This window comes from Coenobita brevimanus, chromosome 80, assembly GCF_032717465.1.
Source record: "Coenobita brevimanus isolate Jiangsu-jjx chromosome 80, ASM3271746v2, whole genome shotgun sequence".
Lineage (NCBI taxonomy): Eukaryota > Metazoa > Arthropoda > Malacostraca > Decapoda > Coenobitidae > Coenobita > Coenobita brevimanus.
In genome coordinates this window covers 40,191,902-40,204,716 of record NC_137033.1, presented here as the reverse complement: position 1 = coordinate 40,204,716, position 12,815 = coordinate 40,191,902, and the positions used below count along the sequence as shown (strand labels likewise).

Genomic DNA, 12,815 nt, shown 5'->3' with positions numbered 1-12,815 from the left:
GATATTTCATATATTATATATATATGGTCTGATCAGCTAGTCAGGTCAGGTGCGGGTAAGGGGATGGGTCTATTATGATGTGGCAGGGGTAAACCAGCTCTGCTGTCGGGCCCTGCTGAGGATGTCACTGATTACACTTCGTAGTTGACCCTTGTGCGGTGTGATGCAGAGAGGATCTGTTCCTTCTCCCCTTTGGGGCTAAGATGCGAGTGAATGTGTTGGAATAGATGAGTAATGGGGAGTGTGTCGTCCTGTCTCGGCTACCTCCCTTTCCTTGGGGGAAGCATAGGTATATATATATATATATATATATATATATATATATATATATATATATATATATATATATATACATTCATTGCCAGACGCCATGTCTCCCAGACAGGGTGGCCAAGGGTTTAGAGTTAATTGTTTTACAGGGAGGGGCACTAATCCTCCACCAACCCCACTTGACACGTAGGGATGCCAACAGCATCTGGTGTTCCCTGGCGGTCACCCATCCAAGTACTAACCAGACCCAACGTTGCTTAACTTCGCTGATCGAACGGGAAGCAGTGTACTCAACGTGGCATGGCCGTTGAATAATGTGATGACGCAATGGGTCAAAGAAGGGACACGGTTCCGAGGTGAGGACACACCAGCAAGGTTAGATTTACTGTTTACCAAAGAACCCGATGTAACAGAATCATTGAAATATTTCTGTCCTATAGGAAAAAGTGATCATGTGGTCACTGAGTTCCAGATGACAATAGGGAACGTCGAGCCAAGAGACGAGCTTCATAGACAGAGAAGAGACAACTTTGGGAAAGTAAATTTTACAGGACTGAGAAAATTTTTTGAGGACGTGGATTGGAGAAAATTCAGAGAAACAAGAGAGATACAGAGGAAGTGGGATATCTTTCTAGACCTCTATAATTTGGGAGTGGAAAAATTTGTACCAAGAGTAAGAGGGAAAGAAAACAGGAAAAAGAAGTGGTTTAATAGAAGGTGTATGATAGCAAAAAAAGAGAGATATAAGGCGTGGAACAACAGGAGAAAGAGAGGTAACAACAGAGCAAAGGAAGAATATAAAAGAATTAGAAATGAATACACAAGAATACGTAGAGAACCAGAAAGGAATTTTGAAAAAGGTATGACAGACAAATGCAAGGATGAACTCAAACTGTTTTATAGATTTGTTAATGACAAACTGAAACAAAAAGGAAGGAATCACCAAACTGAAAGTAGGAGAGGTCTATAAAGATGCAGCAGTACAAGCAGAAATAATGAACAAATGTTTCCAACCGGTTTTCACTAATGAAAAAGAGTTTTTGGAAAGGGAGTGAGTGATTAGAAATGTACCGGTGATAAAAGATATAAAAGTGGAGGTACAGGAAGTGTATAAATTACTGGAAACTCAAGATGTAAGGAAAGCCCCAGGACCTGATGGAATTTCTAACTGGGTACTGAAGGAATGCAGAGAACAACTGGCAGATAAAATTCACAGTTTAATCGTGTGTTCTCTGGAACAGAGGAAAGTGCCACAAGAATGGAAGAGGGCAAATGTGGTACCAATTTATAAGGGAGGAAACAGGGAAGAACCCCTGAATTATAGACCAGTGTCTCTAACCAGCATGGTCGCAAAATTGTGTGAGAGAATCCTGAAAGACAGATGGATAAAATTTCTAGAAGAGATGAATATTCTAACTGAATGTCAGTTTGGATTCAGAAGTGGAAGGTCATGTGTTTCCAACTTGTTGAGCTTTTACTCAGAGCGATTGATGTGGTACAGGAGAGAGATGGTTGGGTGGATTGTGTGTACTTAGACTTAGAGAAGGCCTTTGACAAGGTACCTCATAAGAGACTAATGTGGAAACTAGAATATATAGGAGGACTGAAGGGGAAACTCCTGGAATGGATGAGAGACTTTTTGAGAGACAGACAAATGAGGACAGTAATAAAGGACAGGATGTCTGCATGGAGGGAAGTAACAAGTGGAGTCCCTCAAAGCTCGGTGTTGGCGCCAGTAATGTTCCTGATTTACGTAAATGGTATGGTAGATGGAGTGAACAGTTATGCAAGTCTGTTTGCTGATGATGTAAAGATCTTGAGAAAGGTAGAGGTTGAGGAGGATTGTAAAATGCTGCAGGAGGATCTGGATAGGATACATGATTGAAGCCGGACGTGGGAAATGAAATTTAATGTAAAGAAATGTAAAATACTGGAAATGGGTAAAAGTACCAGGAGGCCATCACAGAATTATTCGTTGGGTAATGAATTAATCACAAAAATGAGAGAAGAGAAAGATTTGGGAGTGCTGGTCCAAGATAGTTTGTCAACAGAAAAGCACATTAACCCGCCCCGTCCCGTCGACGTATGGGTACGTTGCAACGATTTGCATTTGCCAGTCCCGGCGACGTACCAGTACGTCGCGCAATTGCAAAGTGCATAATTTCGACAATTTTCAAATTTTGCGCTTGATTTGCGGTACGTATCCTCACATGACCTTCCCCTACCTGCCACCAGGCGGGGACATTGGCGACCCTACGCGACCCGCGCTAACCTGCCGCTCGTCCACTCACCTGGTAGCAACGGTCATGCTCAGACATGGCTAAGAGAGGTCTCTCAGAGGGCGAAATTCAAGTCGCCCTGGACACCTTTACTGGTGACAGTGATTCCCCACTGGACGACGCAGGATATGGACAAAGATTATGTGTAAGCCAGAGGAGGAAGAAACCACCAGCAGTGATGAGGAAGTCCTGCCTCCCAGGAAGCGGCAGCATGTGACTTACTGTGCTGCTAGATGAGAGGGCAGGAGGCAAAGAAGGCATCGGTATGGGTCCTATCCCTATCCCCAGTGTGATTTGGAACCAGAATTCTGAGGACGAGGACGAGGACAAGGACGAGGACGGAGCTGTGGGACGTGCTGCCACATGGTATGGACATGGGGAGGTAAGATTGGCACATCGTGGCCTGGGGAGCGCACACCACGTCGTATGAGCAGGTATGGGCCCTTAGCATTCTGTTTGGGGAGCTAGGAAGTCAAGTGGAGGGAGTGGGGAGTGAAAGGGAAAGTCCAGGGAGGATTATGGAAAGGGAGAGTGACATGAGTGAGTCATTGCTCTCCCTACGTAGGTGTGAGGCGGCACAGTGGATCACGTGGGCCAGTGCGGGTGCGTTCCTTCCTTATCACGTGGGGTTGTGAGGGAGGGGGAAGGTGGGGAGGAACCACTCCAAAGCACGTCTTATGCTCCCCAATTTCCCCTAACACGTGGTCAAGCTAGGTTGCGTGAGAGAGCACGTGGTGTTGTAATGGAGGGGGAAGGTGGGGAGGAACCACTCCCCAGCACATCTTCTGCTCCCCAATATTCTCCTATTTCATCCCCACAGCCCTCTAATATTCCTCAAGGCCGTAAGGGTAAGGGAAAGGGAAAGGGTAAAGGCAGAGGGAAGAGGAGTGACAGTGGGGAAGCCCTCCGTACTCCTTCTCCCCCACCTCCCCAACCAAGATCTCCTCCCCACCCAGACGAAGGCGGTGATGGGGCTGATGGGGACGAGGGATTTGTGTCGTGGGATTGGGAGGATGGGAGTGATTTTTCTCCCCTCATTCACCCATTCACTGAGCAAGGGCGATCTGGCTGCATTGCACCAGGAAATCACTGTAATTCCACCAGGTTATATTTTTTCCACCTGTTTTTCAGTGAGGCATTTGTTGATCAGATTGTATACCAAACAAACCTGTTTGCAAGCGCCCAGCGCCTAGAGAGTGAAAGATTGGGAACAAGGAGTAGGCATTCTATGATCTATGATTACCCTGTCTCCTTCCCAGAAATGTTCTTATTTTTTGCCCTGGTCCTTTTGATAAGTATTATAAGAAAGAATAGAATTCTTGCTTACTGGACTAGGGACCCTGTTATGTTTACCCCCATATTTGGTCAAGTGATGAGCCGTAATCGGTTTCAACAAATTCTAAGTCGCCTCCATTTTTATGATGCTCATGACCCTGCAAATGCAAACAACACTGATAAAATGAGGCGAATTCGGTTGGTCTTTGATCACCTCAGGCAAACCTTTCGTTCCTCATTCTATCCCTATAGAGATCTCGTCATAGACGAGAGTCTCGTGCTGTGGAGAGGCAATATTTCATTCAGGACAGTATATACCCAGCAAAATGCACGTTTTGGGTTCAAGATCTTTGTTATGTGTGACTGTAGGACTGGATACGTGCAAGACATAGTCTTGTACACCGGTGCACAGACAGACATAATAGAAGATCGAAGTATTGGACTGTCGGGAGCAGTGGTAAAGACGATGATACAACATCTACCTTTCATCGTAACGGTCACGTTCTCTACCTCGACAATTGGTACACTAGCCCTCTTCTCGCTCAAGCCATCTTCACACACATGAAACGGGAGTCTGTGGAACCGTCAAGGTGAACCGGCGTCACATGGCCAAGGTAGGGCGGAAACTTGCAAGGAGTGAGGTTGTCTTCTTCAAAGCCAACAACATCCCGGCAACAATGTGGTCCACAACAGAGAAGCAAGCCTCTTGTCCACGCGCCCACCGCCCCTTGATGGCACCGTACCGATTCCAGATTACTGTAGCGATATTAGGCGTCGTGTTTGGAAACCTGAGTGTGGCATGGATTACAATATAAACATGCGCCTCGTGGAATCAGTCAGACTCCATGATATCGACGGTAGAGTGTGCCAGGACCACGATGAAGTGGCATAAAAAACTGTTCTTTCACTTACTAGATATCACTGCTCTGAATTGCCACCACGTTCACGCCATGACCACAGGAGTTCAGGAAACATTTAGAAGGGTTTCCAGAGGAGCTCACAATAGAAATCTTTGGTAAAGTATGCTGCTGAAAGGCCCCAACATCGCACCCGCACTGCCCATATTGCCCAAACTCCCCAGAGAATATCCGGTCGCCATTTCCCCACCTCCTATCCCTTCCCAGCCAAACAAACCTAGGTCACCAACGCAGGTGTCACGTGTGCAGTAATTCCCAGGTGAGACTCACGACACAGAGGAAGGACACCCGCTATGAGTGCGTGCATTGTGACGTGGGTCTCTCAGTATTCACCTATGTTTTAGCGAATATCACACGTTGATGCAGTTTTAGTATGAGCAATGCGAAAGGATGCTGAAATTATGAGGTAAATACGATAGACAGACGCTCAGTGAAATTATCAGTCAAGCTGATCTCCAAACATTAGCATAAAGTGCATACGGGTAGAACATAAGGAAAAACATTGGGTGTAAGTAGAGAAATCTGCTCCTAAGTTGAAATCCACATAGCGAGGGTTTTATGATGCGATATTCTGTTGCTCAGTGCAATAAATACGGGTCTGTAATTATATAATTATTATTATGGTAAATTCTTACGGGTATAATATAAGTTCAAATTATTGTATGTGATGATATATATTCTAAGTCAAATATTCATAGCGTGTGTATAGAGATGCGATTTCCTGACGCTCAGTTGTTGAATGAATAAGGCACGTATTAGTCAAATTAAAAGTCAGCAAGTAGATAAAGTGAATAATTAGTATATAAGTGTGTGAGCAATTAGTATATAAGTGTGTGAGTATTATAGTTTGTCGAAACATTCCTTGCGAGGGTATTTTCAGGCGATATTCTCACGCTCACTCGAATAAATTATTGTTGTAAGTATGTACAGTAATATTATAGGGGTGTAAACGTGAGTAATGTAAGTGGGAAATTATAAATGGAGTGAATAACAAAAGTAGATGATGAAACACAGAGTGTTTGAGATCGTGGTTGCTACGTGAATATGCGCCAGCATATCGCTAAATGCCCTCGTAATGAATGAAAATAACAAACCTTTACAGTGGTGGAGGAAAGGTTCTATGTAAAGGGGAAAATAATTGGAAAGTGATAAAACAATTTGGTATGTTGAAATACGAGTCATAGCGAGTGCGCTTTACTAAGCTGATGTGCGCTATACTTATGCTGCATGTCATCATAATGAATGAAAACATCTGAAAACACTTACAAACAGTTGTAATTGCAAATGTCATTGAAACAGAAGTATTAAGTAGAAAAAATGATAGGTTGACTCATACCAGACACTTAGTATATAGCATGTTACTTTACTCGGACCAAACTCGCTATGCTCGCTTACGGTACAATGCTTATTTTTCATACAAATGTGTCTGAAATCCATTATATTGTTACTGTTATTGTTTATTAGTTCAAATTCAATAAATACTGAGATGTTGCGTGTTGTTTCTCCCATTATTCCTTACCATAGAAAAACGTAAACGCATATCCAGCCCACTAGAGAACACCATACCTGCGGGGGAACCGCGACCTGTAATGATTCACTTATAGACCGCGGGAACCACTCTCTTTGTGATTTTCCTTCGTTTCTCGACCTAAGCGGAAGTTTTAGCAAAAAAAAAAAAATTTCCAAAAAGGCTCGGGACTGGGGGATGTCATAGGTGCGGAAAACCTCGGGACGTGACGGATTAAGAAGGAATGTTGCCTCCCTTGCCTCATTTTACAGGTATTTTCATGGCAAATGCTCAGACGAAGTTGCGTCCATTTTGCCACCTTTCCATGCCTTCCCTCGTGCCACACGGGCAACTGGTGGCGCTCATGACTGGAATGTCACTCAGCCACATTGCAGAACTTCTGCCTATCAAAATTCTTTCATTCCCCGAACTGCATCTCTCTGGAACTCGCTTACCCAGAGTTGTTTCCTTCCAAACTTCAACCTACAGCTGTTGAAGTTCAACTCTTACAGATATTTTATGAATGGAGGACACAAATAATCTGGTGTATGGATTATTAATTTTTTATTCATTTGTTTTTCTTTCCTCTGTTCTGTTATTAATATATATATATATATATATATATATATATATATATATATATATATATATATATATATATATATATATATATATCCATCATCCAAACCTACGTTGCCCCATGAGGACTGTAGGAGCCTCGGGGATAGGCAAGTTGGTTCTGATATTTAAGATGAGCGTGACCCGCCTCTCTCATCCCTGAGCGGCATTATGTGAGCAATAAACCCCCCAATATATATATATATATATATATATATATATATATATAAATATATATATATTTATATATATATATATATAGAGAGAGAGAGAGAGAGAGAGAGAGAGAGAGAGAGAGAGGGAGAGAGAGAGAGAGAGAGAGAGAGAGAGATTTATATATATATATATATATATATATATATATATATATATATATATATATATTCCTAGGCTGCTTCCTCCAAGGAAAGGGAGGTAGCCGAGACAGGACGACACACTCCCAATTTACTCATCCACTCAAACACATTCATTCGCATCTTAGCCCCAAAGGGGAGAAGGGACAGATCCTGACCGCACCACATCGCCCGAGGGTCATCTGCACAGTGTAGTCAGTGACATCCACAGCAGGGCCCGATAGCAGAGCTGGTTTACCCCTGCCACATCATAATAGACCAATTCCCTTACCCACACCTGACCTGATCAGCTGATCAGATCAAATGCTGGGGAATATCCTCTCAGGGCTGTGTCATCATTTATCCATTCACAATTTCTCTTCATTTATTTCTATCATGCACAGCCACTCTTCCTTGCTCAACAGACATCCCTTTTGCATCAAACGCTTTCTTCACTCTGTCCATTCATCCTATTCGTGGTCTCCCTCTCAGCCTTACATCTCTCATATCCGATCTAGTTATCTTTTTCACCAACCGCTCATTTTCCATTCTCTCCATATGTCCAAACCATTGCCATACCCTCTGCTCAACTCGATCAGCCATCTCCCGAACAACTCCAGTTCTCCTTGGCACTTCATCATTTCTCACTCGATCCATACACGTCACTCCACACATACTCCTCAGACACTTCACCTCCATTATATTCAAACATTTCCTCTCTGCTGCACCCATATTCCATGTTTCAGCCCCATATAACGCAGTCGGTACCACAACACTCTCATACAGCCTTCTCTTCACGTCCATTCTAAGAGAACGACATCTAAACATTTTTTTCATTCCTCCCAGCACCTTTCCTACTTCATTCATTCTAAACTTCACTTCTGCATCTAGTCTTCCATCCACAGCAACATGTGGCCCTAAATACTTAAAACACTCAACCTCCTCAAGCAACTCACCATTCAAAACTATGTTCATCCTTCTACCATCTACCAACCTTGTACACTTCATTATTTTACTCTTATTCTCATTTACTTTTAATTTCCTCCTTTCACACATCCTTCCAAACTCCTCTACCAACTATATTAATCTCTCCTCTGAATCAGCCACCAGTGCAGTATCATCTGCAAACAGCAGCTGCTTCAGATTCCACTCTGTACCATCAACATTCACCAGACTCAGACCTCCACCTAACACTCTTGCATTCACCTCCCTTACAACACCATCCATATAAATATTAAACAACCAAGGCAACATCACACATCCCTGTCGCAGCCCCACTCACACGAGACACCAATCACTCACAGCATTTCGCACTCTTACACACGCTCTACTATTTACATAAAACTTTTCACTTCATTTTAAGTAACCTACCATCAAGTCCATACATTCTTAAAACAGTCCACAAAGCCTTCCTATGAATTCTATCATACGCTTTCTCTAAATCCATGAACGCCCAAAACACATCCTTGCCTTTTGCTAAATACTTTTCATACACTTGTCTAACAGCAAACACCTGATCCATGCATCCCCTCTCTCTCTCCTAAAGCCACGCTGCTCATTTCCAATCACGCCCTCTGTACCCTCTCTAACTCTCTTAACCCGCCCCGTCCCGACGACGTATGGGTACGTTGCAACGATTTGCATTTGCCAGTCCCGGCGACGTACCAGTACGTCGTGCAATTGCAAGGTCGCTAATTTGCACAATTTTCAATTTTCGCACGTGATTTATCGTATGTATACACGGGACACCTTCCTCTATTCCTGTACAAGATACCAAGCAGGGACAATGCCTTACACTGCATAACCTCCCCCCTCCCCCCCTCACGCCATTGTCTTGGCAAAGGACCTGTTACCAGTGACCTGGCTAGTAAAGTTATTCAGGGCCAGAGTGATTCCCCAATCGATGACAATGTGGAGGACAATGTTTACATAGCATTAGAAGAAGAAACAGCCAGAAATAATGATCAGGTAGTGTGGCAAAAATAGGTCAGGTATGGTGATTAGTTAGTGAGTGAAACAATGCTTATAATGCCTTTATTACTGCTTGAAAACCAATATACTGTCATACTACATATACATTCGTACCAAGTAAATAAATAAATACCGTTTACGAGTGGATAAAATAGTTACCCTCCCATAGAACTCATTTTCTTTGGTGCCAGCATGTTAGAAAACCCACTCAGGTAAGGAGGAACTCCTACCTGGATTGGGCACTTTAAACCTCAGGTGAGCGATTTCTCCATGAATTTTCAATGTTTCTCGCCAAAAGCGAAGGTTTTAGCCCAAAAAAATTTTTTCGAAAATACCTCGGGACTGGGGGATGTCGGAGGTGCGGAAAACCTCGGGACGTGACGGGTTAATTAACACACTACCATACAACTTACCTACAACACTTAACAGACTTATACCCCTAAAGCTAGTATATTCATACTTATCATCCTTGCCTTTATACAATGGGACCACACAAGCACTTGCCCAGTCAATTGGCACTATACCTTTCACATAGCACACAATCAGCAATCTTACTAAGCAGTCAACAATAGTCGCTCCACCACCCTCCACGTATTCCACAGCACATCCGTCCATACCTGCACCTTTCCCTGTTTTCATCTTCTTTACTGCCTCTTGCACTTCCTCCTTCATGATCAAAGAATCATTCAACTCTCCTAACACATTTATTCCTTGCACCCTTCCATCCGCCACAATCTCAGCCTCCCTTTCCCCTTCTACATTTAAAAATCTTTCAAAATATTCCGCCTATCTCTTCCTTACTGCATGCATCTCAATTAACATCCTTCCATCCTCAGCTTTTACTCTCTCTTCCTTCCCAGACTCTCCCTTTCGACCCTTTTCACCTCCTTCCAAAACATTTTCTTATTCTGTTGAAAATTCGCAGTAAACTGCCTACCCCATCTCTCATCTTCTGCCACTTTAGCATCACGCACAGCCCTTCTCGCCCTAATCCTCTTTTCATTATACCTCTCATATGACACCTCCTCCTTCCTCTGCAGACACACTTCATATGCACGTCTCTTCTCGGCCACAGCCATACTTACTTCCTCGCACCACCATTCACTTCCTTTTCTTAAACCACCACCCACTTGTCTCACACCATCCACCTTTTCCGCATGCCCATCACAGCACTCTTAAACAACTGCCATTCCTCCTCCACACTGCCATTTTCCTGATCTTTCACTGCATTCCCCTCATCTTTCAACTTCTCCTGATACTCCATCATTTTCTCTCTTTTATCCAATTCATTCACTTTCAACACCTCCCTGCCACACCTGACTCTCCTAGCTCTCACCCATCTCTTACCTACTCTTAACTTTCCCTCCACCGGGTAGTGGTCAGACATACCTCCACCCTCCCCTCTCAGAACTCTCACATTCAACAATCTTCCTATTACATTCCTGGACACAACCACATAATCCATCAATGCCCTATCAACAACCCTTCCACCCTCCTGTCTCACCCATGTATTCATATAAATACCTTTCTTCTCGAACAGGGTATTTCCAATCGCCATCTCTCACTCACCGCACATCCCTATCATTCGTTCCCCATTTTCATTTCTTCAAGGCACACCATGCATACCAACTACAGCTTCAACTGCTACATTTCCCACTCTAGCATTCAGATCTCCCATCATTACCACATTCACATTCGTTCCAAAACTCTGCAGACACTCATCAACATCATTCCAGAAAGACTCCCTCTCTTCTTCATCTCTTTCACTACCAGGCCCATATGCACTCACAAACACCCACAACTCACATTCAAATTTCGCTTTCACGCACATCAGTCTCAATGACACCTCCTTCCATTCAGTCACACACTGCTGTACTTCCGGACTCACTAACAAGGCCACACTTTGTCTTGCCCTTCCTCTATCAACACCTTACAATCTTCCATTCACACTTCCAAACATAGACTCAACCTTCGCTTCATCTTTGGTTCACTCAAAGCTAACACATCCAACTTTCTTCTCACAAACATTCTCCCAATCTCCTCCCTTTTAGCCTCAATCTTACCACATCCGCGCACATTCATAGACCCATTCTTCAGGGTACGGGGATAACTCAATCCCCCATCCCTTTCTCTGGCCTGTCACTTTTTAGGAACTAAAAAACAGAGGAGGGGGTCGCTAGTCCCCTCACCCCGCCCCTTTTAGTCGCCTTTTACGACACGCAGGGAATACGGTGGCAGTATTCTTCCTAACACAACCTGCCCGCAGAGTAGCAGTAGGCCTACCACCCCATAGTGCGGCCAGATTGTGTCCCCCCCGCCACAGGGGGGAAATGTATATATATATATATATATATATATATATATATATATATATATATAAAACCATCTATCTATCAATCTATCTATCTATATCTATCTATATCTATCTATCTATCTATATATATATATATATATATATATATATATATATATATTTATATATATTTATATATATATATTTATATATTTCCTCTGTGCTACAGAGGTAGAGTGTGCGTTTTGCATGCTGGTAGACGCAGGTTCGCGTCTCGCCAGAGTTGTAAAAACTTTGGGAAGCGTTCACTGAGCCACTGACCGCCTTGGCTGACATAAGGGGTGCTGTGGTTGAACCAGTGTTGCATATTAGCATGATTGCACCCAGTCGGCTTAAGGCGGGCCGATTATACTTGGTTCACAGACTACACAGACATCCAAAGCCACTACAACACTACCATCACACTCACAAACACTTCTTACCCTACATACAGTCTCTACTAGGCAGCCTAAGCATGAGAAGAGATACATTGGCTGTATCGTCCCTGCTTCGGTATGGCTAGTCCTGTCCTGCAATGATGATAATATATATCTACCCCAGTGGATCCCAGGGGTGCTGGGCGAGGCATGGCACCGGGTGGGTACTAAGCGTACCACCCTCCGCCTATCGGCTCATAGTCACGAAGCTCATAGGTCCCTACCTGGGGGTTCCCTACTTTATAAAGACTTGAAGAATCCCAGTTCTGTCCAATATTCCGGTCGCTGGGCTCCATTGGGATATATATATATATATATATATATATATATATATATATATATATATATATATATATATATATATATATATATATATATATATATATATATATATATATATATATATATATATATATATATATATATATATGTATATATATATGTATATATATATATATATATATATATATATATATATATATATATATATATATATATATATATATATATATATGTGTGTGTGTGTGTGTGTTACTGTCAGACTGAACAGTCAGTCATTTCTTGAAATGCACAATCATTTCTTGAAATGGGTTTATAGTGGGATTGGTTAATTTAAGTTAGGCTAAATTAGGTTGAGATTAGGTTAGGCTTCGATAATCTAGGTGAAATTTAGGTTAGGTTTGGCTAAGGTAGTTAGGTTAGGCTCGAATAGCTTGACTGAGATGAAGTTTCACATAACACTGTATTCATCTGCACCTACTCTAACCTAAACTTAACCTAGAATATCGTAGCCTAACCTAGCCGCAGCCTACATTAACCTAACCTAAACTAACCCATCCCATTTTTAATTTATTTCACCAATTGACTAGGCATTTCA

General features: G+C 42.7%; 1 non-coding gene across 1 annotated transcript; it reads right to left on the bottom strand.

The window, feature by feature from the left end:
- Positions 1–463: 463 nt before the first annotated feature.
- Positions 464–582, bottom strand: LOC145409456 (5S ribosomal RNA). Its single transcript, XR_013899110.1, has one exon. It is a non-coding gene; the product is annotated as a 5S ribosomal RNA (ribosomal RNA).
- Positions 583–12,815: the final 12,233 nt, after the last annotated feature.